Source organism: Chelonia mydas, chromosome 2, assembly GCF_015237465.2.
Source record: "Chelonia mydas isolate rCheMyd1 chromosome 2, rCheMyd1.pri.v2, whole genome shotgun sequence".
NCBI classification, from domain to species: domain Eukaryota; kingdom Metazoa; phylum Chordata; order Testudines; family Cheloniidae; genus Chelonia; species Chelonia mydas.
The window spans coordinates 127,604,409-127,630,930 of record NC_057850.1 but is presented as its reverse complement, the minus strand read 5'-3'; the positions used below and the strand labels follow the sequence as shown (position 1 = coordinate 127,630,930).

General features: G+C 41.2%; 1 long non-coding RNA gene across 1 annotated transcript in view; it reads left to right on the top strand.

Annotated features, from left to right (window-relative positions):
• The window catches only part of LOC122464576, a 147,074-nt gene extending 143,839 nt beyond the window's left edge, over positions 1 to 3,235 (top strand). Inside the window, exon 4 of the long non-coding RNA XR_006288750.1 lies at positions 3,040 to 3,235. This is a non-coding gene — a long non-coding RNA (uncharacterized LOC122464576). The remainder of the gene's footprint in view (positions 1 to 3,039) is intronic.
• The last annotated feature ends 23,287 nt before the right edge of the window (positions 3,236 to 26,522 follow it).

Here is a 26,522-nt window from a genome sequence, read left to right as displayed (position 1 = left end):
TTAACTATAGACTGAGTAAGTGCAGAATGGTGGAAGAATGTGCCTTTGGACGTTTAAAAGCTCGCTGGTGCTGTTTGCTGACTAGGTTAGACCTCAGTATAACCAACATTCCCATGGTTATTGCTGCTTGCTGTGTGTTCCATAATATCTGAGAGAGTAAGGGGGAGATATTTATGGCAGGGTGGGAGGTTGAGGCAAATCTCCTGGTGGCCGATTTTGAGCAGCCAGACACCAGCTCGATTAGAAAAGCACAGCTAGGTGCGCTGCACATCAGAGAGGCTTTGAAAACCAGTTTCATGACTGGCCAGGCTATGGTGTGACAGCTGTATGTTTTTCTCCTTGCTGCAAACCTGCCCCCTTTGTTGATTTTAATTCCCTGTAAGCCAACCACCTACCCCCCTTCGATCACAGTTGGCAAAGGAAATAAAGTAACTGTTGTTTTGAAATCATGCATTCTTTCTCTTTCTTTCTCTCTTTCTTTCTTTATTAATTTTAAAAAAAAAAGTGAGATAACTGACAAGGTAACCCGGGTGGTGTGGGGTTCAGGAGGAGGAAAGGACAAGGCCACATTGCTTATTCTAGCCACACTACAAATCAAAACTTTTTGAATGACAGCCTTCTGTTGCTTGGGCCATCCTCTAGAGTGGAGTGGCTGAGCGCCCGGAGCCTCCCGCCCTCCTGCCCCCTGCATTCTTGGGTGTCTGGGTGAGGAGGATATGGAACTTGGGGAGGAGGGCAGGCGGTTATACAATGGATGTAGCGGGGTCTGTGCTCTTGTTGACTTTCCTGCAGCTCCAACAGATGCTTCATCGTGTCCAGTTGCTCCCCCATTAGCCTCAGCATCACCTCCTGCCTCTGCTCTTCACTCTCACTTAATGCTTTCCTGGCCTTTGCCACTTAATGCCTCCATGCATTAAGCTGTGCCCTATCAGTGCGGGAGGACTGCATGAGCTCGGAAAACATGTCATCGTGAGTGCGTTTTTTTTCAGCTTCTAATCTGTTACAACCTCAGGGACAGAGGTGATAGGGGAAGAATAGAAACATTTGCACTTGGGAGTAGATAAAAAGGGAGAGTAAAATTTAAGATGATACATTTCTGAGAACAAAAGGGAGACTCTTCCACAGTGAATCAAGCAATTCACAGCAGACAGCACATATGCTTTAGGTACAAGGTCGCATTCTGCCTTTTATATTGAGCGCCTGCCAGTATGGTGACACATCACACACAGCTGGGCAACAGAATTTGGTTTCCAGGCAGCCAAGGTAAGCCTTTTGGTATGTGGGGTTGGCTTCTTCTGCCTTCATAACATGTGGGAATGGTTTCAAACTGCAGTGCCATCCTTTCCCACAGCAATCAGTGCTGGCTGGGTTTCACATTTAAAAGGAGGAGCTGCAGTTTTCGGGTGGATGTGCAGCACACACCTCTCCCCACCCCACTGCATGGCTATTCTCTGGCATGATCCCTTCACCCCTTCCCCTGCCGTGTGGCTATTCTCCGGGATGATCCCTTTTAGCCAAGCACAAACAACCCAGCATGAACAGGGTCCTTTTACTATTCCCATACAAAATTCCCCTATTTCAATCAGGTGGCCATGAATAATATCACTCTTCTGAGGCTAACACAGAAAGATAAAGACCAAATGTTGCTTGAATGCGACCAAAACCCAGGACCATTCGCTGCCATGCTTTGTGCTGCAATGATTCCAGGCTACTGGCTTGGTGTGGTAAAGTGTCCTACTGTGGAGAATTAAATAAGGCAGCCCTCCCCAGAAACCTTCTGCAAAGGCTTTCAGAGTACCTCCAGGAGAGCTTCATGCAGATGTCCAGGAGAGCTTCAAGGATTCCCACTCCATCCCCAGACACGTTAACAGACTTTTCCAGTAGCTGTACTGGCCGCGAATGCATCCCAATTCTTCAGGGCAAATCAAACATTAAACACTATTGTTTTTAAACCCTGTACTGTAGTTACAAATGTACACTCACCAGAGCTGCCTTCTCCGGCTTCAGCGTCCGGGATCCCGCCTTGGGAGGGTATTGGCTCCAGGGTGAAGAAAAGGCCCTGGCTGCCAGGGAGAACAGATTCTCCTCTTGCCTGCAGTGCATTCTCCTCCTCCTCGTTCCTCATCCACAAAATCCTCCTCCCTGGTGCATGAGACTCCCCCCCTTGCAAACAGTGGTGGGGTACTTGTAGGGTCCCCTCCTAGAATGCCATGCAGCTGATCACAGAATTGGCATGTATGGGTCTCTGACCCGAAGCGACCATTTGCCTCCTTTGTCTCTTGGTAGGCTTGCCTGAGCTCCTTAACTTTCACTCGACACTGCTGCATGTCCTTGTTCTAGCCTCTGTCCACCATTCCCTGTGCGATTTTGGCATATATATATATATATATATATATATATATATATATATATATATATATATATATATATATATTAATTAGCATTTCTTCTTTTTTATCGGAGTTCTGCCTGCACAGATTCTTCTCCCCATACAGCAATCAGATCCAGTGTCTACCTTTTGGTCCATGCTGGAGCTTGTTTGCGATTCTGGGGGGACTGCCTGGTCACCTGTGCTGCTGAGCTCGCCACACTGACCAAACAGGAAATGAAATTCAAAATTTCCCGGGGCTTTTACTGTGTACCTGGCTAATGCATCAGAGTTCAAAGTGCTGCCCAGAGTGGTCACATTGGAGTACTCTGGGATAGCTCCCGGAGGCCAATACCATCAAATTGTGTCTGCACTACCCCAACTTCGACCTAGCAAGGTCGATTTTAGTGCTACTCCCCTTGCCTGGGAGTTCAGAGGTTGATTTTAAGAGGCCTGTAGGTTGATGGAACGGGGTTGGTTGTGTAGATGCATTCATTTTAAAATCAACCTAACACAGCTAAATTCGACCTAACCCCATAGTGTATACCAGGGCTAAGACAATCTCCCTTACTTTCAAAAATAGTGTGTAAATGTAATGTTGCTATGATCTTTGGGATGTCTTTTGCTGCTGCTTCCACCATATTCCACAAAAAGCATCATCTCTCTTTCAGATGGCACATTCTGAATGGCTTCATTAACGAGGAAAGCAGAAGATAAGCTGGGACAATCAAAGGAATGTCCACATTGTTCCTGTATACAAACAATCCTTTCTCCCTTAATTTAAACAGATTTCAGTTACAAAAGATCCTTTGTACAGATTTGATACTTGTTTGATATTTAAATGTAGGAAAAATGAAGTTTGTATTAAGACAAAGAAGAGTTCTCATGATTGATAAATTCATAGACAAGCAAGATTAAGTGTTTTACATTTGCTGACACTGTGTTTTCCTAGGCATCTGCTTTGGAAAAAAAATCATTTAAAAATGTCCATTTTTAATAAACATTAGCCCAAATGTTCAAAAGTGCACATGTGGAAATCCTTCAAGCGTTCGCAAAAAGAAAAGGAGTACTTGTGGCACCTTAGAGACTAACCAATTTATTTGAGCATAAGCTTTCGTGAACTACAGCTCACTTCATTGGATGTATCGAGTGGAAAATACAGTGAGGAGATTTATATACACACAGACCATGAAAAAATGGGTGTTTCTCATACACACTGTAAGGAGAGTGATCACTTAAGATGAGCTATTACCAGCAGGAGCGTGGGGTGGGGGGAGAGAAAACCTTTTGAAGTGATAATCAAGGTGGGCCATTTCCAGCACATTTCCAGGAGTTAACAAGAATGTCTGAGGAACAGTGAGGGGGGAGGGGGGTAAAGTGAACCCTTCCAAGCCACGCTGCATTTATGGGGATACAGCCCTTTCTGGTTTTGGATTCTGGTCCCGGATTGGGGGGTAGAGAGAGGAGCCAATAATAGGCACATGTGTCCCATCAATTCCCCTAAAAAAGTTTGGGAACCCTGTGTCTCCAAAGTCACCAGTAATCTCAGTATAAAGCATTACCGAGCTTTATAACATGGTGCAACAGTATACTTTATTCATGACATCACACATGTGCGTGAAATGGGCCAACAATCAATTTCCCTGTAGCCAGCCAGTTTGGCATGGGATGGTAGCATTCAGGGGTGGCCAGTTTCCTTATGGCAGTGGTGACCCACTTGTCCCCGGGTATGGGACACCACATGTTGGTACATTGCCTCTGCAGCTCCGGGGCAGGTTCAACACCTATCTTCAAAAAGGTTGCCTTCCACTTTCTGAAATTCTCTCTCCACTGATGGTCATCCCAAGTCTGCAGAGAACTCCTTTCCCACCAATCTGTGCTGGTTTCCTTAACCCAGAAAGGAAGTTGCACGCTGTGAAGCTGCTCCAAGGACCAGTCTTCTGCTATCAGTTCTTCGGCATCTTCCTTTTCTGCATCCTGGTTTAATGGTGGCTGAAGCTGCTGCTGCTTCCACCTTAACTGCTTGGTGGTACAGAGGGCAAAATCCCAAACTGACTTCATCTAGCTTTGAGTGCTGAAATACAATCAAAATCAGCCTCTGTGAATTCTTGGTTGCCACCATAGTGGCATGCAGCATTGCTGGATCCAGGCTGGCTGGCAGCAATTGAAAAAGGGCACTAGCCCACCTGTAAAGGAAGTACAGCGGGATTTGTTTCAAAATTTGACTAGCCTGGCTTTTGCTATGCATCCCATAATGCACAGTGAGAAAAGTCCCAAAATACACACAGTGTAAATAACAAGATGTCTTTAAAATTCTTGCACATTGCTCCCCTTCCACTATACCTAAATTGTTTGCTGTCCATTTAGGGCTGGGATTTCAAAGGAGTCTAAGGTGCCCAGTTCCCACCCATTGAATTTCAATAGGATCTGGGTGTCTTAAGTCCTTTGACACTCAGCGTAAAAAAGATGATGTTCTTTTCGGCAGATATCCTTATATTTTTATCTCTATATGACTCACCCAGCATATTATGGATGCCCATATATGATAAATATAGAAGATTCCTGGAACTATTACCTTGTGCATCAGCATCAGTGTATATTGTGAGTGAGAAATGGGGCCAATAATTCTTCATTGTTTCATGGTAGGGATTCTCTTTTCCTTCAGTGTCATGAGTTTTGGATAAATATTGAGGATCTGGCTTTCTTATCCTCCAGAAAAGCCACGTAGGGCTAGATTGTGGAGTTACCACAAGGCCGGAGGAAGGGGCAGTGTGTAGTTGGACTGCCCCAGGAGCTTGATTGTCTCTTGGTGCATACCCATGGAAAATGACCCATGAATATTAAATTCACACTTCTCTTTTTTTATAGCTTTAATCGCCATTTTGTGATTATTTTTATGGCATCTCTTGTTCATCTTTTAGTAGTGAACTTGGAAAATGTTGACATATAAATGAAAATAATTTAAATTCACTTAAGATGTTGCAACTAGACTCTACACTCCTATTTTGAAAGCTATTCTAAGCGGAGGGATCCATTGACTTTGGGGAAAGCGAATGAAAAATCATTTCCGCACAAATTGAACTTGCATTTTCCAAGTGCCTTTACCTTATGAGCTTTTTAGAAGTTATTGGATGTACAAGGGTTTCTCAGTCTCAAGCTTTATCACCTAGTTGAAGCACTTTGAAGTAGCCCGGCAAAATTTGTGTGGCAGAGAAAAGTCAATTACAGTCTAAAATTATTAGCCGTTAGTAAGTGATAAAGTGTCCGATAAAGCAGAAGATCTCCAAATTAACTCTTTATTGAATAGCATGAGTACACAGAAGATATATATATATTAGCAGTTCATTGTTTTCTGATGATCGATCTCATGCTATGAGCATAAAGAAAGATTATCTGAAGATGGCTCCAATGTGCACATGTTGTAGGAAAGCAATGCAGTTTTTCAAAAGAGGTAATGTTTTTTTTTCTTTTTCTTTTTATATATATCTATATATATCAAGGCAAGTGAGGCCTGCAGGAATGACATATCCTGAAATGGTAGGACTACCATTAACCTGAATGGGCTCTGGATCAAACCCTTTACACAAAGAGTTCTTTGTTTCTTGGCAGCGCTCCCACATTATTGTTGTTGATCCCTCAGAAGGGAAAAATGGTTAATCAGGGAAAAGTTTTGCATAAAGTCAATATTTCAAGGATTTCCTCTTGAAGCTAAGAATTGATCAGATTCCCATCTGGGGAAGTCGGTGTAACTCTATTGATTGCAATGGAGCTTTGTCTGTCTATAATGACTTTTCATTTCAAGAGTAACATGTTTCATATGGTGCTGTTTTACATTCAGTGTTTACAAACGTTTTTCATTTTACATGACAAGAGTGAGATAGTCTTAGACACACACCAAATGAACTAATTGATCATTATTATTATGACTTATAAACCACCATCAGTACAAAGGATAACACTGGATGAACAAAAGTCATCCATTCTATTCATTTTCAATAGAAGATTGGTACCCACTTTATTCCCATGCACACTGCAGCCATCAGTCTATCTTCCTCCCAATGGGTCCATGCCATAGCCCTGAATATAGAGTGCATCTAACAGACTAATTTACTGTATTTTGACAAAGCTAAGCCTCCCTCCAAATGTCTTGTGCAGGGATGCTGTCAGACAATCAGGTGGCTAGCATACCCACTTTCCCAGATCCAAGTTACTCCGTTACTCATCATGCCCTCTGATTTCTCTCTGCCCCAGTTTCTGTCATGATTTCCCAAGGCAATAATGAGAAATTTTTATATATTACCTTTTAAATATTATCTCTATTGGCTTTGAGAAAGTGTAACATGATTGGGACAGTCCACTCCTGTTTCAGTCTCTCTCACTGAAAAGACTAGGAGTGTCACCTTCTGGGAACTCACCACCCTCTGGGGGAGTGCTCAGTGGCCTTGGACCCTGGTCCTACATTCCCCATCTTCGTCAGATTCAAAGGCATTTGATCTGTAACATGCTGTTGGCTGGAAGGATCCACACCCTTTTGGCTACTGTCACTTCCCCAGTTCTGCACAAAGGCATGGCTGCAAAGGGCCAAACACCAGATTCTACCACAGGGGGCATGCTTTGTCCACCCCCTAAAAACTGGGCCATATGATCCATAAAATCCAAGGGACCAGAAAACTCCTCTAACACCCAATCCTTGGGTAAAGGATCCTCTAACTTCCTCCCTTAACAAAACCTTACAGGCACCACAGCTTCAGGCATATCACCTACATTCCTTGAGAAGAGACCTTCTAACCCCCCACCACAGATCAGTGATTTCAGCCCTGGGGAAAACCCCCAACTCAACTCCCCTTTCCTTCCATTCTTGCTCATAGCTCTGGTGTGAAAGGCCAGGAGTGGGATTCAGCAAATGTATCCCACCATCCTGCCCCTCCAGGGCCCACTCCCACACCCCTTGTCCAAGGGCAATCCTCCCCACAAGGGCACTGTGCAGGGAACCTCTGAATCACAGATCACTGATTCCAGTCCTGGGAAACTCCCAGCCTCTCCCCCACTTCTTCTTTCCCCTATAGCTTGGTAGGGGGAAGAACATAGCCAGGATATCAACGGCCCTATGCTCACTCACCCACCGCAGGCCAAGAGAAAACCTATGGTCACTGCCATCCTTCTCTGTTTCTGCTTGGGGCAAGCCAGGGTCATGCTGTCCCCATAAGGGAAAAGCCTAGTGGTGTTACTATATTTAAAGGGACTGGCCCCTAGGCTGCAGCTAATGGGGTTGCCCACCACTGTGCTCCTGGGGATGTTCTCCATCCAGTCCCTATGGCACCCTGCTGGTCAGCCGGAAGCTCAATCCAGTAATGGGCACGTGTGTAACAGCAGGCTCCTTGCAGCCTTTCTAACGCAGAATGGTCACCCCAAGTACAGGGAAGGGCTTATAAACCCTTCCCTTGGGTATGCATGAGCAAAGTAGGCCTATCCTGTACCCCTCTGTCCAACCAATCAACCATAGAGCATCATTCCTCAGTTGCTTGAGGGAAAAAGTATACAGCAATCCTGAAGGGTGTCAAGGGTTTTCTTTCTCCTGCTGTTCCAGACAACTGCAGATGGGGCATGTTCTATGCATATGGCATCGAAGAAGGTACAAAGATGCTCATGGGAGAATCAGACCACTGGACCATGCAGGGTGGAAAAGAGGAGGTGGTGGGAAAAATGATAAGCTATAGTGGCAGACAAGTAGGGAGGGCATAGGGTGGGAAGGGCCTTCAAGGTGAGGACAAGAATCTTGTAGTTGATGAAGTGGAGCTGGAGGAACAAGTGAGAGGATTCAAATTTTTGGAGGGGGAGAGGAGGATAAGATATGGACAGAACAAGAAGATAATCTTAACAGCAGCGTTTTGAATGGACTTGAGTTGGTCAAGGGAGTTGTTAGGGAGGCTGGTGAGGAGGAGGGCCTGGCTGAGAAGTTTACCTATGTGAACAGATTAAAAAGGCTAGATTTTAAGTCTTGTCTACACAGGAAAGTTAGTGTGGAGCTAGCTAGGTATAAGGCAATGAGTCATCCCTGAATGATAGCCTGATTAAGCTGCATGAGATAAGTCATTTTTATGCTAGGCTTCAGCCAATCAACAAGTGAGGAGCTGGTCTGGTGACTCTCAGGGCAGCTACATTAGCCTCACAGGATAAACAGCAGCTCAGTGTCACTGCATGGCTTGAACTCTTCCCTGCCTGACAGCAATGGGCTTAGCCTGCTCCAGCCTTATTATTGCTCCAGTCCTATTCCTAGCCCTGCTTTAGCCTTCCTGGACCTCTGACCCGGGACTCCCACCAGTAAGTCCAACTGCCACCACGCCAACCCATCGGCCCAGCCACCCCCATCATAGTTTCTGATGCTAGGCTGTGAATGTACTCTGCACTAGCTACTCCCCACTAACTCCCTGTGTAGACGCTGTGACCTAAAAATCCATTTGTGCACTTTAGCTTAATACGCTCCAAAGTCAACTAAGCTAAGCTGCCCAAAGGCATTTTTCATTCACAGGAAAGAGTGTCAAAATGGGGAGTTACTGCAGAGCAGCTAGTGTGATGTAAATTCACTCCCTAGTTTGCTGAGTGCTAACTTCCTGCGTAGAAAAGCATTTACAGTTGTTAAGGAAGAAGACAGAGCAAGGTCTGTAGAAAGATGTAGTCAGCACAGTAATACCCAGTGATCCCCTGTGTGGCTGGAGCCACAATCTAAGAAACCCTTACTCCAGGGAGCATGGAACTAAGGGAGGTGAGGTTGTTTTTGTTGTTTTTTTTTTTTTTTTTTTTTGGGGGGGGGAAATAGGGGGGCATGCAGATTGGGCAAACACCTGTCAGGAATGGTCTAGATAATACTTCGTCCTGCCTGACCAGTATGTTACCAGCTCTTTATAGCCAAGAAAAGCTATAACCCTCTGTGCTTGTACACATCAGAGTGTACATTTTTTTGCCTTGTGACAGTCTAATCCACTTGGATGACTTTCAAAATGGTTTTCCATAGGAACCAAGGGTTTGCCATATCACAGCAGACCATTAGTTCATTAAGTCCAAAATCCTCCCTCTATCTGTGTCCAGTTCCTGATTTCAGAGAAAAGGGGAATTAAATTTCTGCACCTCACTAAAAATGATTATGGTTTTGAAGTATGAAATTTAATTAGCCTTATTTTAGCATTCATATCAGTTACAAATAGTTGCTCAAAATTATCTACTCTTTAATTAAAATCTATTTTGAGGATTTGACCCCACACTTGCATATGAATGTTGCTATGTAATTTTCATGTCCTTAATATGTTAAGACCATCACTATTAATAAACTACAATTGATTTGGATTTTTGTAATGCTTTGGGGATTCACCCAGACTGTAAGGGGTTGGGTCACTGCCTGCCCTGTAACCTAGGGCACTTCTGTGCTGCGCTGCTTTGGCTCACAGCGCAATGGCCTCACACTGGCTTCCAGCAGCCTGGTTGCTCCAAGTACAGTGACACCAAAACTCCTGACACTCCCAGGTCTCCCCACAAAAGTCTCCCTTGTAGCATCCAGTCTCTCACAGTGGATGCTCACAGAAGTTATCCATAGTTTGCTGCCTCCAAAGAGACAGAACAAACTCCAGCCTGGTAATTTGGACGAAGACCCACACTTCAGTTAAATACACAGCGCTGAGATGGTTTTGTAATAAAACAAAAATAAGTATGGCATAAGGCAATCCCTCAGGTACCCTATATGCCTTACTGTCTAGCCAGTTACTATCATAAACACACCCCAGTTGTTTTCCTGTCACCCCATGTACCTTTTATTCCTCTTCTCATTTACATATCAAACAGACCATAGACATCTCAAAGCACAGCCTCCCTTCTGACTCTTGCATCCCCATTCCTTCTACTTATATCCTCCCAATTACATCATGAGCTCAATAATTACCATCCAGGCGCTCATAATTCCCCAGCAGAAAGTGTTTCATTGCTCACAGCTGATCCTGCAGCCTTCTTTGTGTTGCAGCAATGTCAGCAATCAGGGTGCTGTTACTAGCACTTTGTCACAGAGTTTATTAATAAAGAATGTAGGTTTAGGTGATTATAAGTAAGAGTGAGTGAGATAGGAAAGGTTACAAATAAAGCAAACAAAATATGCTTTCTACTGACTAAAACTTAATTCTAGTAAGTTACAATCTTTGCTTAAGCAGTTTGCATAGTTACATCAAGTTATCAGTACTCCAGACTAGGATCCAACTGAATAGATTCTAAGGTTACTGTATCCTATTGTCCCCTCAGTGATGGATACCAAAATGGTCTTTTGGTTCTGCTTATATTTTCCCAAATGTAATTGACCCTGTTTCAAGGGGCAGGAAGACTAAGGGTATAGTCTCTATCCTCTGTCGAGACTGTTAAGTGGTCATCTTCTTCCACTTGCTCTCCTGATAGCTCTGCTTTCCATACTTATAAATATGCTTTTCTTTTTCTTTGGCCTTGTGATGTTATCTGATTAAAATATGACCATGTAGATCATTGTTGCTACCACTGTTATATAATTGCAACAAATCTTGTACAAAGTGTGTCAAGTAAGATGTCTATGGAAAGGTTATGATTTGCTGAATATGATTATGCTATTTGTATGAATGTATCAATTTTGTATCTGAAGTTATGAATATTAACAAGTTAAATGGCTCATCAAGGAACACTTAACTCACAATGGACCATGGAAGATACCTATCTACACTTAATGGACTTTCCTGTAGTGGCCTCTGCTATGACTAAGCGAAATCATGCATGGTCATGTGACTTGCCCTTCTGACTCCAAACACCATCTTATTACCTGTAATTTTCCACAGTGAGAACACTGGGATTCCCTTTACTTGGCAGAAACTATACAAGTCCTGGAAACACTTCCATTTTGCCTCTTTCCTGCTCAGACCTCTGGACTTATACTGATGGGAGCATTCTAACCAAAGAACTGAGGACCTTCCCATGATTTGGAAGCAACCAGAGACTTAACAAGCCAGTAGTTTATTCCATCATTGCTACAAGCCTGATCCAAGAGCTTTGCAATTATTGTATGTTTTTGATAACTTTAACAAATTTTAACTCTCGCCTTTCTTTCTTTCTTTTTATAAATAAACCTTTAGATTATAGATGCTAAATATTGGCAACATCCTGATTATTGGGTAAGGTCTGAGTTATATATTGACCTGCATGTGGGGCTGGTCCTTTGGGATCAGAAGAACACTTTTGTTTGATGAAATTGGTTTTAAATAACTCACCATTAAGTCTAGTGTCTGGGTGTTGAATCCAGGATTGGAATACCTGAGGAGGCTGCAATTCTGATTTCTTGTTAGCCAGTGTGGTGAGACAGAAATTTACTTTTGTTGCTGGATTGGTATATTTTATGGGAGAATAGGCACCAATTTTGGGGTATGTCTGCCCTATTTCTCAGCAGCGTATCCTGAATTTGATATTCTCAGTTGTGACCCATGGAGACACGGTGACAGGCCTCACCTTGCTTAATTTACAGTGGAGACACAGTCAAGCCAGTGAAACAAAATTCCTTTGTCTAGGACAGGTTGGGCTTATGCACTGCTTGCTAAACACAGTTTTTGGAACATATTTTGAGCACATATCTGTAATTCTTCATACACTGCCTGTACATACATCAAACAATAATATTAATGACCAGTGTGTTACCAGTTTTCATATGACACCTTACACGACTCACTTTAGATACACTCATTTCCATGGTTCAGTGTTGTCATAACCTGTGACAATTGTGGTCTGATGTGCACTCTGCCAATTTGCACTGAGGGGCTAACTGAGTCATAGCTTTGTGTGGGGTATTGCACTTGCTTCTATCTAAGGAGTGATCCTCACACATTTTGTCTCCTCAATGCTAGTGTCTGCACTCACTGATAATAACATATAATTAGTGGTTAGACCAATGGTCCATCAAGCCCAATATCCTGTATTTTGACAGTGGTCAGTGGCAGATTGTTCACAGGGAATGAACAGAACATGTCAATTGTTGAGGGATCCATCCCTTGTTGTGCAGTCCCACCTTCTGACAGTCAAAGGCTTGGGGATACCCAGATCATGGGATTGCATCCCTGACCTTCTTGGCTAAGAGCCATTGATGGAGCTATCTTCCATCAATTTATCTAATTCGTTTTTGAACCCAGCTATACTGTTGGCTTTCATAACATCCCTGGCAATGCATTCCACAGGTTGATTGTACGTTATGTGACAAAGTACTTCCATTTGTTTATTTTAAACCGGTGGCCTATTAATTTCATTGAAGGGGTAAATAACACGTTTTCATTCACTTTGGCCACACCATTCATGATTCTTATACATCTCTATCATATCCCCTCTTATAGATTCTTTTCCAAGCTGAACAGACCCAGTCTTTTTAATCTCTCCTCATATGGAAGCTGTTGCATACCCCTAATCATTATTTCCCTTCTCTGTAACTTTTTCCAATTCTAATATATCTTTTTTAAGATGGGGCGACCAGAATGGCATTCAGTATTAAAGGTGTGGGAGTACCATATATGTATACAGTGGCATTATTCTATATACTGTCTTATTGCCTTTTTCTTTCCTAATGGTTCCTAACATTCTCTTAGCTTTTTTGACTAGCACAGCACAATGAGAAGATGTTTTCTGACAACTATCCATGACTACTGCAAGATATTTATTGAGTGATATCAGCTAATTTAGACCCCATCATTTTGCAGGTATACTTGGGATTATGTTTTCCAAGTGCATTACTTTGCATTTATCAACATTGAATTTCAGCTCCCATTTTCTTGTCCTATCAGCCAGTTTTCTGAGATACCATTGTAACTCTTTGCAGTCAGCTTTGGACTTAACTAGCTTGAGTAATTTTGTATCATCTGCAAACTTTGCCACCTCACTCTTTACCCCCTTTTCCAGATAATTTATGAATATTTTGAATAGCACAGGTCCAGTGCAGTACAGGTGACTAACTTACCTCTCTCCATTGTAAAAACTTATAATTTATTCATACCCTTTGTTTCATGTCTTTTAACCAGTTATTGATCCTTGAGAGGACCTTCTTCTTATCCCATGACTGTTTACTTTGCTAAAGAGGTTATGGTGAGGACCTAAAAATCCAAGTACACTATATCAACTGGATCACCCTTGTCCACATGTCTGTTGACCCCCTCAAAGAATTCTAATAGACTATTAAGGCGTGATTTACCTTTACAAAAGCCATGTTGACTCTTCCTCAATATACCTAGTTCATCTATGTGTCTGATCATTCTATTCTTTAATGTAATTCGACCAATTTACCTGATACTGAAGTTAGGCTTACCAGTCTGTAATTGCTGTGATTGCCTCTGCAGTTTTTTTGTGGGTTTTTTTTTTTTTTTTTTTTTTTTTTTGGTTTAAAAGAGTTACATTAGCTATCCTCCAGTCATCTAGCACACAGGCTGATTTAAGCAATAGGTTACAGACCACAGCGAGGACTTATACAATTTCATATTTGAGTTCCTTCAGATCTCTTCTGTGAATGCCATCTGGTCCTGGTGACGTATTGCCATTTAATGTATCCATTTGTTCCAAAGAAAGAATTGCTCAGTTGTGGGAATCTCCCTAACATCCTCTGCAGTAAAAAAATGATGCAAAGAATTCATTTAGCTTCTCTGCAATGATCTTCTTTTTCTTGAGTGCTCTTTTAGCTTCTCAATTGTCCAGTGGTCCCACTGATTATTTGGTGGACTTCCCACTTCTATGTACTTTTAAAAAAAATCGTGTTAGTTATTTGTGTCTTTTGCTAGTTACTCTTCAAATACTTTTTTGGTCTGCCTAATTATACTTGATTTGCCAAAATAAATGTTCCTTTCTATTTCCCTCAGTTGGACTTGACTTCCAATTTCTAAAGAATGTCTTTTTGCCTGTAACTGCCTCTTTTACGCTGTTGTTTAGCCATGGTGCGTTTTTGTTTTTGTTTTTGTTTGTTTGTTTGTTTTTTGTTTTTGGTCCTCTTACTGTTGTTGGGTATTTTTGTTTGTTTTTAATTTGGGGGTATACATCAAATTTGAGCCTCTATTATGGTGTTTTTAAAAAATTTCCATGCAGCTTGAAGAAATTTCACTCTTGTGACTGTTCTTTTTAATTTTCTGTTTCAGTAGCTTCCACATTGTTTGTATGTAGTTCCCCTTTCTGAAGTTAATTGTTAGTGTGTTGGGCTTCTTTGATATTTCATCCCCACAAGAATGTTAAATGTATTTACATTATGGTTGCTATTACTGAGTAGGCCAGCTGTATTCACCTCTTGGACTAGATCCTGTGTACCATTTAGGATTAATTCAAGAATTCCCTCTCCCCTTTTGGTTTCCAGGACCAGCTGCTCCAAGATGTAGTCATTAATGGTGTCTAGAAATTTTATCTCTGCATCCCATCCTGGAGGTGACATATACCCAGTCAATAGGGGATAGTTGAAATCCCCCATTATTATTGAGTTTTCTATTTTTGTAGCCTCTCTAATCTCTGTGAGCATTTCACAGTCACTATCACCAGCCTGGTCAGATAGACAGCAGTATATTCCTACTGCTCTACTGTTATTATTCAAGCATGGAATTTCTATCTATATAGATTCTATGGTACAGTTTCAGTCATTTAAGATTTTTACTGTATTTGTCTCTTTGCACTCTTTCAAATATATTGCTACTCCTCCCACCAGCATGACCTACTCTGTCATTTTTATATATATATATATATATATATATATATATATATATATATATATATATATATATATATATTTTGTATTAATAGTACAAAGTATTACCACATCCCATTGATTATCATTGTTCTACCAAATTTCTGTGATGCTTATATCAATATCCTCATGTAATACCAGGCATTGAAATTCATCTCAGTATCTAGACTTCTAGCATTTGTATGCAAGCACTTATAAAAATTGTCATTATTTAGTTGTCTGATTTCATGTGATGTAACTGAATGGGTCTCTTTTTCTCCTTTGACGGTTTCTCTTCAGCTCCTACCTGTACTTTATGAACTTCTAGCCTCTCCTCTATACTAGGATCTAAAGAATCCCCATTAATAGAGCCTTCACTAAGGGATGTTTCTGTCTGAAGAGAGTGCTCCTCCACACCTGTTGGCTTTCCCCCAGCCCTTAGTTTAAAACTCCACTACAGTATTTTTTTTTTTATTTTACATGCCAACAATCAGGTTCATTTTGGTTTAGATGGAGCCCATCCTTCCAGTATAGTGTCCTCCTTTCCCAAAAGGTTCCTTAGTTCCTAATAAACCTAAATCTGTCCTCCAGAAACCATTGTTTCATCCACTCTTTGAGACCCTATCTGGCTCAGCACGTGGAACTGGAAGCATTTCAGAGAATGCTATCATCAAGGTCCTGGACTTCAATCTCTTATCTAGCAGTTTAAATTTAGCCCCCAGGACCTCTCTCCTACCTTTGCCATGCCTATTTATCATGAGCCTCTTTCCCTGGCATCCACTAAGCCAGTTTATTTTTACATTCTGCCTCTTTCCCTTAATCCATAAAATCCAATTTGGGGTTTGAAAGATCAAGTTGCTAATTACAATAACTACAACATCTGAAACAAACCAGGACCCTCTCATCCACAGTCAGGTAGCTGTATATCTGCATTAGAAACTGTCAAACTCTACGTCATATAATTAGACATAAGGCAATTATACATTTATCTCAGGGATTGCCTACATTTAAAATGCTACAGCAGCATAACTGTGCCACTGTCGTGATTCAGTATAGACACTACCTATGTCGACGGGAGGAATTCTCCTGTCACTGTAGGTAATCCACCTCCCTGAGAGGTGGTAGTTAGGTTCTTCCTTCTACCTTGTGCTGTGTGCATGGGGATTTAGGTTGGCTTAACTACGCGGCTCAGAGGTTTGGATTTTTCACACCCCTGACCAACATGGTTATTTCAACTACATTTTCTATTGTAGACCAGGGTTAACACTGCAAATGGTGCTTCCACTGTGATTGCATACCTTACCCCCCAAAACCCAAACCCAACAAGAAAAATAATTTCTGAGCAAATATTTCAGAGGCAGAAAATCACTGGGTTATTTATTTATTTTGAATAATTAGAGAGTGAATAATTCTTTTCAATTTTGAGAAGTCCGAGCTAGTTCATATTTAAATTGTAAAGCAGACTGTTATGAGGCAGCACTTCACAGGAAGAAAGCTAAATAAACTGCAGTTTAGAAAAAAAAAAACCTCACAATTTACTACAATGGCAGATTCTTCTCTCAGATAAACAGGTGTAAATCCAGAGCATTACCATCACTGAAATAAGATGATTCCAGATTTGAATTGGTGAAACTGAGAGCCGAATCTGGCCCTTTGGGTTTTTTCATTATTGTGTGACCTTGGTGACAGTATTCTGTAAAATACTTTGAGAGCAGCCTTGGGCTCAGCATGTTCTGCTTGTGTTTAAGGAACCTATATATTTTCTAGAAGTGGATGTTCAGAATTCAATCGTTTGTGATTATGTGTATTTCTTTGGTCAATTTCATCTAGCAAATGTTTGACACAGCCTGTGCTTTGGCTCCATATTTTGTATCTATGTACATAAGATAAATAACTGGAGAAGAGAAGTTTGCCTTCTGTAGTTCATTAACACATGTACTGTAAGTCACGCTGTCCGGTATAGCTTACAACTCAGCATGCCAAGCTCAGGTCAGACTGTCAGAAAACAAGGAAGAACCCCAAACAGGTGGTGTGTTCTATAATTAGATTTCACCAAGCCAGTAACAAATGTGCACTCCTGGATTACTATATCAGTTTTACCATGGAGCCATACATAGTCACGTTAGGCTCTCTAACATGTCTTTACCACCCAGAAAAACTGAACTTTGTGATGAAAGGTTATTAAAACAAAAAATCACCTTATATTAGGTTACTCCCAACCTCAAGGGGTCAGTCACTTAGCCCAGGTCAATAGATACTCTGGATCTCACACCAAAGACCTTACAGCCAATTATTCTAGTAGACTAACTAAAGATTTATAAACTAGGAAAAATAAATGAGTTATTGAGAGTTTAAAACAAGTCAAATACGTTAATAGGTGACTCAAAATGTGTAAGTCCAAAATGATAGCAGAGATATAGCAATCTGCTAGTTTTCCATAAATCTCTCAGGGTTGTGCAAAATAACTTTAGAGACCTTTGCCTTTGCACCTTAAACACTCCCTGTATGTGTCCAAGACAACTCAGAGATACAGGATTGCTCCCTGGATCCATTCTTATAGCTGTCTTCCCTGGAAAGCAATCTGCAAAGTGTCTCCATCACAGCATGGACTTTTTCTCTGTTGACTAAACACAGACTGGGTCTGTTGATTTTCCACAGTCAAACACAATGACCCATGCTTTGAAGTTAGTGTGCTTCTTCATTTACAGTTCCAAGGCTCCAAACCCATTTGATGGGCAATCCAATTATAGATACATAGATAATGCATTTAGTTACAATCAATCTTTTATTAATTTTCATGAAGTTTAAACATCAAGAAAATACATCTTTGATATAGGATTACCTGATTACAGCGTATACATAATGTAACTACATATAATGTAACAGACAACAAAATACAGATAGGAGAAAACAATACTGTTTACAATATATTGTTTAAAGTTGTAAATGGCCTTAGTTACTTGAAAGCCTTCCTGTGTATGTGTGGGCCAGCCCATGGGGAATGGAGACTAGGGGTCTTACAGTGACCTATGACCATGTCACCTGATAATGAAATCCATCTTAAATTTGGTACTTTTTCCATTTAGAAGGAGGGGTGGGGACCCAGAGAGACAAAAGATTCCTGTCTTATGCCAAAGCTATAAAGGGGCTGGAGAAGGACAAAAGGGGCTGCCAGTGCTGAAAAAACCCCTGCTTACAACCTAAGATGTCTCCTGGAACTAACAAGGACTGTACCATGGGAAAGGATTGGGCCCAGACTAGGAAGGAGTGTAGTCTGTGAAAGAAGCTTATTAGAACATCTCTGAGGGTGAGAAATTACCTGTAATCAGTTTCTTAATGTATTAGGCTTAGATTTCTCATATTTTTGTTTATTGTGCTTGGTGACTGACTTTGTTCTTTCTGTTATTAATGAAACCACTTATATCCTACTTTTTATACTTAACATCACTTTTGTTTATTAGTAAACCCAGAGTAAGTTGTTGATACCTGGGGGAGCAAACAGCTGTGCATATCTCTCTATCAGTGATATAGAGGGTGAACAATTTATGAATTTACCCTGTATAAGCTTTGTACAGAGTAAACTGGATTTATTTGTGGTTTAGATCCCATTGGGAGCTCTGCGTCTGGGTGCTGGAGACAGGCAACCTGCAGAGCTGTTTTAGTTAAAGTCTGCAGCTTTGGGGGCGTGGACCAGACCCTGAGTCTGTGTTGCAGCAGGCTAGCATAGCAGGGTTCTGGAGTCCCAAGCTGGCAGGGAAAATGGGCTCAGAGGTAATTTCAGCACATCAAGTGACAGTCCCAAGGGGATCTCTGTGACTGAACCTGTCACAAATACTATTAACATTTCCTTTGATCTGATCTAACAAGTGAATTGGCTTGAACGTGCTATGACCTTTGAACATTTCCTTGATGGTCATGCACAAGTGAATTGCCCTATTTCTCTATCCTGAGCAGGCAATCTGTTAGACAGCATCACACTATATACCAATGTTAAATGATGATAAATAGTGATTATAATCATTATAATTATAATCAACATAATAATTATTAATTAACTGAAGCACCAAGAGATCTAAATAAGCCCATTTCAGCCAGGGTTCATGATTAGTCCCCTTCAACAAATCCCCTTGACTCCTACTCAGGAACAAAGTGATGTTCCCCAGCCATCAACAAGGTATACTTTATAAAAAGCCATCCCTCTAATGAGCATTTACAAACCTCTCAGCTCATGCTCCTAACTAATTCATCAATTACATAATCTCACAGTTAGATTTCACCTTCCTGCTACAGTGACAAAGCTAGGATAAACACAAACACTTAAGCATACTCTCCACTAGAAAATTAATTTAGCTTCATTGTGTTGCTTAGGGATGTTAAAAATCCACACCTCTAAGTGGTGTAGTTAAGCTGACCTACCCACTCCTCTCCCTGTGTAGACAGCGCTAGGTCAATGAAAGCATTGGTCAGTTGACATAACTACTGCTTCTCAGGGAGGTGGAATACCTACACCGCTGTGGGAGAGGGTGTGTGTTCTCCAGTTGGCGTAAATAGTGTCTACACTGAAATGCTACAGCAGCACAGCTGCAGCCATGCATCTGTGCCAATGTAGTTTTTCAACTGTAGACAAGACCTTAGTAAGTGTTGGCTCTCAAATAAAATAAAACCAAAAGGAGATGAGGGGGAAAAAATCTCAAAATCCTGCTTTTCCTCTGTCAGGATCTGGCCTTCAATCATGGTCTTGAACACAGGTGCTTGAGATGAAGTGTTGGACATCACACCATATCAACTCCTCCATATACTAGGGAATTCACAAACTGGAGTGGGAGGGAGCAGCTTCCGGAGTTCTTCAGCCTGATTCCTGATTGGTTGGTGACCCTGATTGGTTGGTTCCTGCTTCCTTTCTGCCCTTGTCTGAGACATAAGCTATTGCCTGATAGTTTGAACCCTGCTTGACCCTGCCTTGCTTCCCCTCATGATGCTGCCTTTCCTAACACTGCATTGCTGCTCCACCCAATCCTGCCTTTCTGCTTTGCCTGACTCTTCCAGCTGCCTTGCTGTGCATTCACCTTGGGTTGAATCTCCTGCCTATTGGACCTCTTGTTTGAATACTGACCACCAATCCAGATTGCCCTTCAACCTGCCTGACATTACATTGCCAGGCCTTCCATCCTCCTTAGGACAAGCCACCTTTCCCAACCCCAAACCCACTTAATCTGTGCCCTCAAACTCCACCAGAGAACAAATAGGGAGATTACCTTCCCCACCAACTTTTCTTCTTTAATAAATAAATCAAAGACAAACCATAAACCCAGACACAAATTAAGGTGTGCAGATGTGAGGAGCTAATGTGAACTTGGCCCTTTAGTTAAATGGACTTAATATTTGTGTCTATTAAGAAATTATATAAATTCTCCAAAGAAAGACTCTATATACAGCTGCCAACATTAAATCCCTCCAAATAAAACAATAGCATGATGATAATCTTGAAACAGCATGTCCTTTTCTATCACACAGATTTGCTTATGAGCTCAGCTGCTTTAAAGCACAGTATGCACATTATTGAAATCACTGCCTGGGTTGAGTCATATTCAGCTTTTCTGGTGTCAAAAAGCAGTTGCTAGATTCATTTATTTTCCATGTTAAGCACTGATCCTGTGATGAATGCTTTAAGAGGTTTTTCTTTGTATTTCATAGCTAGGAACTGCTTAAAGGAGAGCTATATTTTTGGTTATAGTTGTCTTTCCTTTTCAGTACTGTGACCCTTTCTCACCAAAACTTTTCTTTTTGTCTGAGGCAGTCTAGGCTTTTATTATCATATCTTGAAGATGACACAGCACACATAAGCACAACAGTTCAAAGAGAGAGAGAGAGAGAGAGAAGTTGAAATATGTCATCCTAACGATACCTAGAGCTTTCTTTTGCTATCTGTTACCATCCACGTAGGAGGATTTTTATTTATTTTATTTTTGGATATGCTTATGTGAGAAACCCATCAGCATTTACATCTGACGCCTGTAAATATAGTTTGTCAAAAACTGCTCTCCCAGACACCTCAATATGATATCCACCAATATGACTATCTGATGCACCTTATTATGGAGTGTAGTTGCAGCCATGCCAGTCACAGGATATTAGAGAGACAAGATGGGTGAGGTAATATATTTTATCGGACCAACTTCTGTTGGTGAGGGAGGCAAGTTTGTGTTTCTGATGCATTTTAGATCTTTAATGGACAGCTCCAAGATGGATTGCATGGAGACAACTCCCTGGCTTGTCATGGAAAGAGGAAATTCCTTCCAGAGGGCCTGGGGCTGTGATTCAAAAAAGCAGTTCTGTTCAAAATGACACAATGTATCTGAAAAATACCCCTTTAAAGATGGGGAGAGGGAGGAAGTTGTGTCTTTTATTGCCTCTATCATGTATAAAGAAAGAAACACGTTGTTCAGGGTTTTTTTAAAACATTTTTCTGCTTGGCTTTTTTAATACTAGAAACATTGGGTCTCGGCTTTGTTTTCCCTGAAAGTCTTTTCAGAATACTGGAGAACATGAGTCTTAAATTGTGTCCGCAAACTCCCTTCCCTTCCTCTCCCTCCTAGGCAGGGGGTTGGGAAAGCTGTATTGCATTTTCCACATGAGCCTTTACTTTCAGGGGGAGTAAATTATATTTTATACTAAAAGAAAAAAACAACAAAAACAATAAAGGGAAAGAACAAGACCGTGTCACCATGAGAGAGGACAGTGTGTCTCTTCTTTAAGATGCTGCAGCAACTGAGGAGGCAGGCTCAGAAATGTATCGTTACAGTACATCTGCTAACAGATCATGACATTTACATAGGTGCATATATAATGAGGGGTAGGGAATGCTCAGGCAAAATTCTGTATAACTATAGACTCCCCTTCTTCCTGCACCTTCGCTTAACTCTTTGCAAAAGCACAGGCCAGTGTTGTGTGTTCTCAGGAACTTATGGAAAGCATTACGCAGAGGTAAATCTCAGGGCTATTGTATGTAAAATCCTGGTAAATGGATGTGAATAGCCCCCAGTCAAGTTCAAAGAGAGTGCCCCATACATTTTCTTAGTAAAATGAACATATATAGAACATTGTAAATGATTGGAATACTATGAATAACTTTTGAACAAAAGCTGCTATACAGTAAATTACTGGAGTTCCGTATGCAAACTTTCCTCCTTTTGTTTTTGTTGCAAACATTCAAGTATAAGGTTTCAATATAACATTTTCTATACTTCAGCACACACATCAAAACACATTCCCATCTGATCTTTTCTCAGAAATTTTTCAGTCTTCATAATGTGACAGTAGTATGTAGTGGCTGTCATCTGGACTCTTCAGAACTTGATCAAATGGCCCCGTCTCCATCCTTTCATAGAATATCAGGGTTGGAAGGGACCTCCGGAGGTCATCTAGTCCAACCCCCTGCTCAAAGCAGGACCAATCCCCAACTAAATCATTCCAGCCAGGGCTTTGTCAAGCCTGACCTTAAAAATCTCTAAGGAAAGAGATTCCACCACCTCCCTAGGTAACCCATTCCAGGGCTTCACTACCCTCCGAGTCAAAAAGTTTTTCCTAATATCCAACCTAAACCTCCCCCACTGCAACTTGAGACCATTACTCTTTGTTCTGTCATCTGGTACCACACAGACTAAATAATCCCAATTCCCTCAGCCTCTCCTCATAAATCATGTGCTCCAGCCCCCTAATCATTTGTGTTGCCTCTGCTGGACTCTTTCCAATTTTTCCACATCCTTCTTGTAGTGTGGAGCCCAAAACTGGACACAGTATCATAGAATCATAGAATCATAGAATATCAGGGTTGGAAGGGACCCCAGAAGGTCATCTAGTCAACCCCCCTGCTCGAAGCAGGACCAATTCCCAGTTAAATCATCCCAGCCAGGGCTTTGTCAAGCCTGACCTTAAAAACCTCTAAGGAAGGAGATTCTACCACCTCCCTAGGTAACGCATTCCAGTGTTTCACCACCCTCTTAGTGAAAAAGTTTTTCCTAATATCCAATCTAAACCTCCCCCATTGCAACTTGAGACCATTACTCCTCGTTCTGTCATCTGCTACCATTGAGAACAGTCTAGAGCCATCCTCTTTGGAACCCCCTTTCAGGTAGTTGAAAGCAGCTATCAAATCCCCCCTCATTCTTCTCTTCTGCAGACTAAACAATCCCAGCTCCCTCAGCCTCTCCTCATAAGTCATGTGCTCTAGACCCCTAATCATTTTTGTACTCCAGATGAGGCCTCACCAATGCCGAATAGAGGGGAATGATCATGTCCCTCAATCTGCTGACAATGCTCCTACTTATACAGCCCAAAATGCCATTAGCCTTCTTGGCAACAAGGGCACATTGTTGACTCATATCCAGCTTCTTGTCCACTGTAACCCCTAGGTCCTTCTCTGCAGAACTGCTGCCTAGCCATTCGGTCCCTAGTCTGTAGTAGTGCATGGGATTCTTCCATCCTAAATGCAGGACTCTGCACTAGTCCTTGTTGAACCTCATCTCAAACACTTCAGAACCCCGTAAGCAAACAAACAGTCTGGAGATCTCCACAGACATCAGCATTCCAGCCCTTAGGTTAGTAACTCTCATTTGCTGGTGAAACAGAAGTCTGTAGCCTGTATTCAAAGTAGTATAGGGATTGAGATCAGCATACAAAAGCACCATTTCTTGGATTTCTATAAGACTCCCACTCTATAGAGCACCATCTTTGCCCCAGCCATCACAGCAGACACATTTCTTGGTTTTTTTCTAATCAATTGCCACATTCATACTGCTGTCTTTAACTCCTGTATTTATGATTTTCCCTCCCTTGGACTCTGATTGGCTCAGCTTTCAGAGGGTGACTAGGAAGTGCCCTGCCAGCTGGGTTGCCAACAGTGAAAACTTCCTACACAGCCCCAGAAATAGCTACTGAGCATGTCTAATTAACTGTAACACCCCTTCTGAGTCCTTCTAATTCAGTTGCTCTGCCTAGCTCCTCTATATCTGTGCAGAGACACAGAATATCCAACTAAGATCTATGTCTTCTCCCCACAGCTTCTCTCCCTCTCCTCGTAAGAAACAAAGTTAAATGCTGTGGTATAAATCATATGGGTTCCACATACAGTAGAAGATGCAACTAAGGTTTCCACCTCTTGGGATGTCATTGTTCCATTTCATTACTCTTCCAAAAGAGACCTCCAAAATTTGATATGTTTAATGGGAGGGGAAAATAGTGGGAGTAGGGAGGAATAGAACAGAAAAATAAATTCTTCTGCGAGCTAACCAGAGACTTTACACTTCAATAGTGACATTCACCTAGGTTCAGGGGGTCACAAAAAGTGAGACTTTAGTGATATTTAGGTCTTGTACTGGCCTTCAGTAAAGAAGTGAATTTAATTCCAAGAGGACAATGAAGACCATGATAGTCCTTTTGCAGTGCACCTTTATATGTGACTTTTCCTTTTGCAGTGCACCTTTATATGTGACTTAAGCGCATCATATAAAAAAATGAAAAAGCACAGCTAAAACTAAGCACTAGATGCATCAATGCTATTAGAATTTGTTACAGGGAAAAATAAAGCAAAACACCCAGGCTCGGAGATCTTACTGGGTGCTCAGGCACCAAGATTTTCATGGGGGTGGCTAGCAAAAGTATGCTTAAAAAGACTGAACATTGTGTGAAAAATCAGAATAGCCCAGCACAAATAGCTACAGTACACTGAAATCGATCAATCAATAAAAATGCCACGGGTTAGCCAATGGAGGAAGCATGGTTCAGTAGAGTTAGAGGACTGGGAATCAGGACCTAGATTTTATTTTCAGCTTTGCCCAGGATGGCTGTGTGGCCTTGTTCAATGCAGTGTTGTAGTGGCCAGGTCAGTCCCCACCAGGATATTAGAGAGAAAAAAGGGGTGAGACATTTGGGGATGATGTTTATTACCTCAGCTACCTTATCTCACAAGTGACCTTGTGCAAGACATTTAGAACAAAATGTTTGTATTTGGCTACTTAAACATTAAGATCCTTAATCCATATCTAGACTCCTAAGTATATTATTTGATTTCCAGAAGTTCTGAGCACTTGCAACTCTCATTGACTTCAGGGAATTTTATTTATTGAGAAATATATTTTATTTAAAAGGTCACACTCAGATCTGAAAACCTACCTGTTTTTAAAAAATTGCATATTTTCATGAGGACTATGTGGACTTGTTTCAGTAAAGCAAGAATTGACCCAAGCCTTCATCCAGAGGTTGAACTGAATTTGAATAGAATCTGTTTCAATCTTTTAAATTACTTTCCTATTAAGATAAATATAGAAGAATTAACATCTTACAATTACTAAGCTGGAGGTGTGACCCTCCCCCCACGTGACTTTAGCCTGCAGTAACAGAGAGAACAAACAAACTAAACCAAGACTCTAGCTGCACACTGCAGAACCAAGAATATACATTTTTGGGTACTCTAATTTCAGTTTATTTTTTTTACTTAGGTGGCACATAGGTGATAGATTTTCTACCAAGATAAGTTCATACAATCCCTGGCAAGACATACTGCAGTCTCACTAGAATAACAGTGGTGTGTGATCCATCCTTAATATAGTTATTAATATAGTTCATATTTTCATCAGCGCAAATGTAGAGGATGAGTTCCTGGGAAAGAATGAACTGCAGGTGCAGTTCTATAAGGACAATTTAAAGAAACCTCATTCTAGAAGAACAAAAGTGTGGAGTCCAATTGCTGGCAGGAGACAGATGGTAGTTGAATTTCTGGTGGGAGGAAAATATGTTACAGATGTTTGATGGTGCATATATAATGCTCAGAGTGGAGAGGGGTGCACATAAGAGCTGAATTCCTGTCACCATAGTCTTATAATGTGCCAGGTAAAACAGTTGCAGTCTTGGCAAGTGAAAACTCAAGGATTTATTATTTGTTAGGGAATAATCAGAAGTTGAATGACTGATGGAAAAAAAAAACTAAGTTAGAAGGTTATTTACAGTTTGACAGGACTACTGGTGAATTACAAACTAAAACTGTATGAAAAGGGGGGAGTCACTAAACTGTCAAGTATATGGTTAAAGTAATTGATTATCAATTTGCATTCCACAGATGTAATGTCATTAAAGTAGTGTCATGCTTATTATTACTGTGCATATGATTGTGTAATACAATAAATCAGGATTTGCTTTGCCAGGAGGACCATGAGATAGATTTAAGGCTTTTTGCCCTAAGACTCCTGGTATGTTTAATCTAAAATCACTGAAGTGATGATTCCATGAGAAGGCTGTATTATAATTAAGCCTTATTAAGAGAATTGTCTTCTTTTTATGTTGTAAACTTTGTTTGAAGTTGTGAGTAGGCAACAAAAATATTAATCAAAAGCAATCTCTGGGACAAATTACATTAACTCTACACGTCAGAGGGTA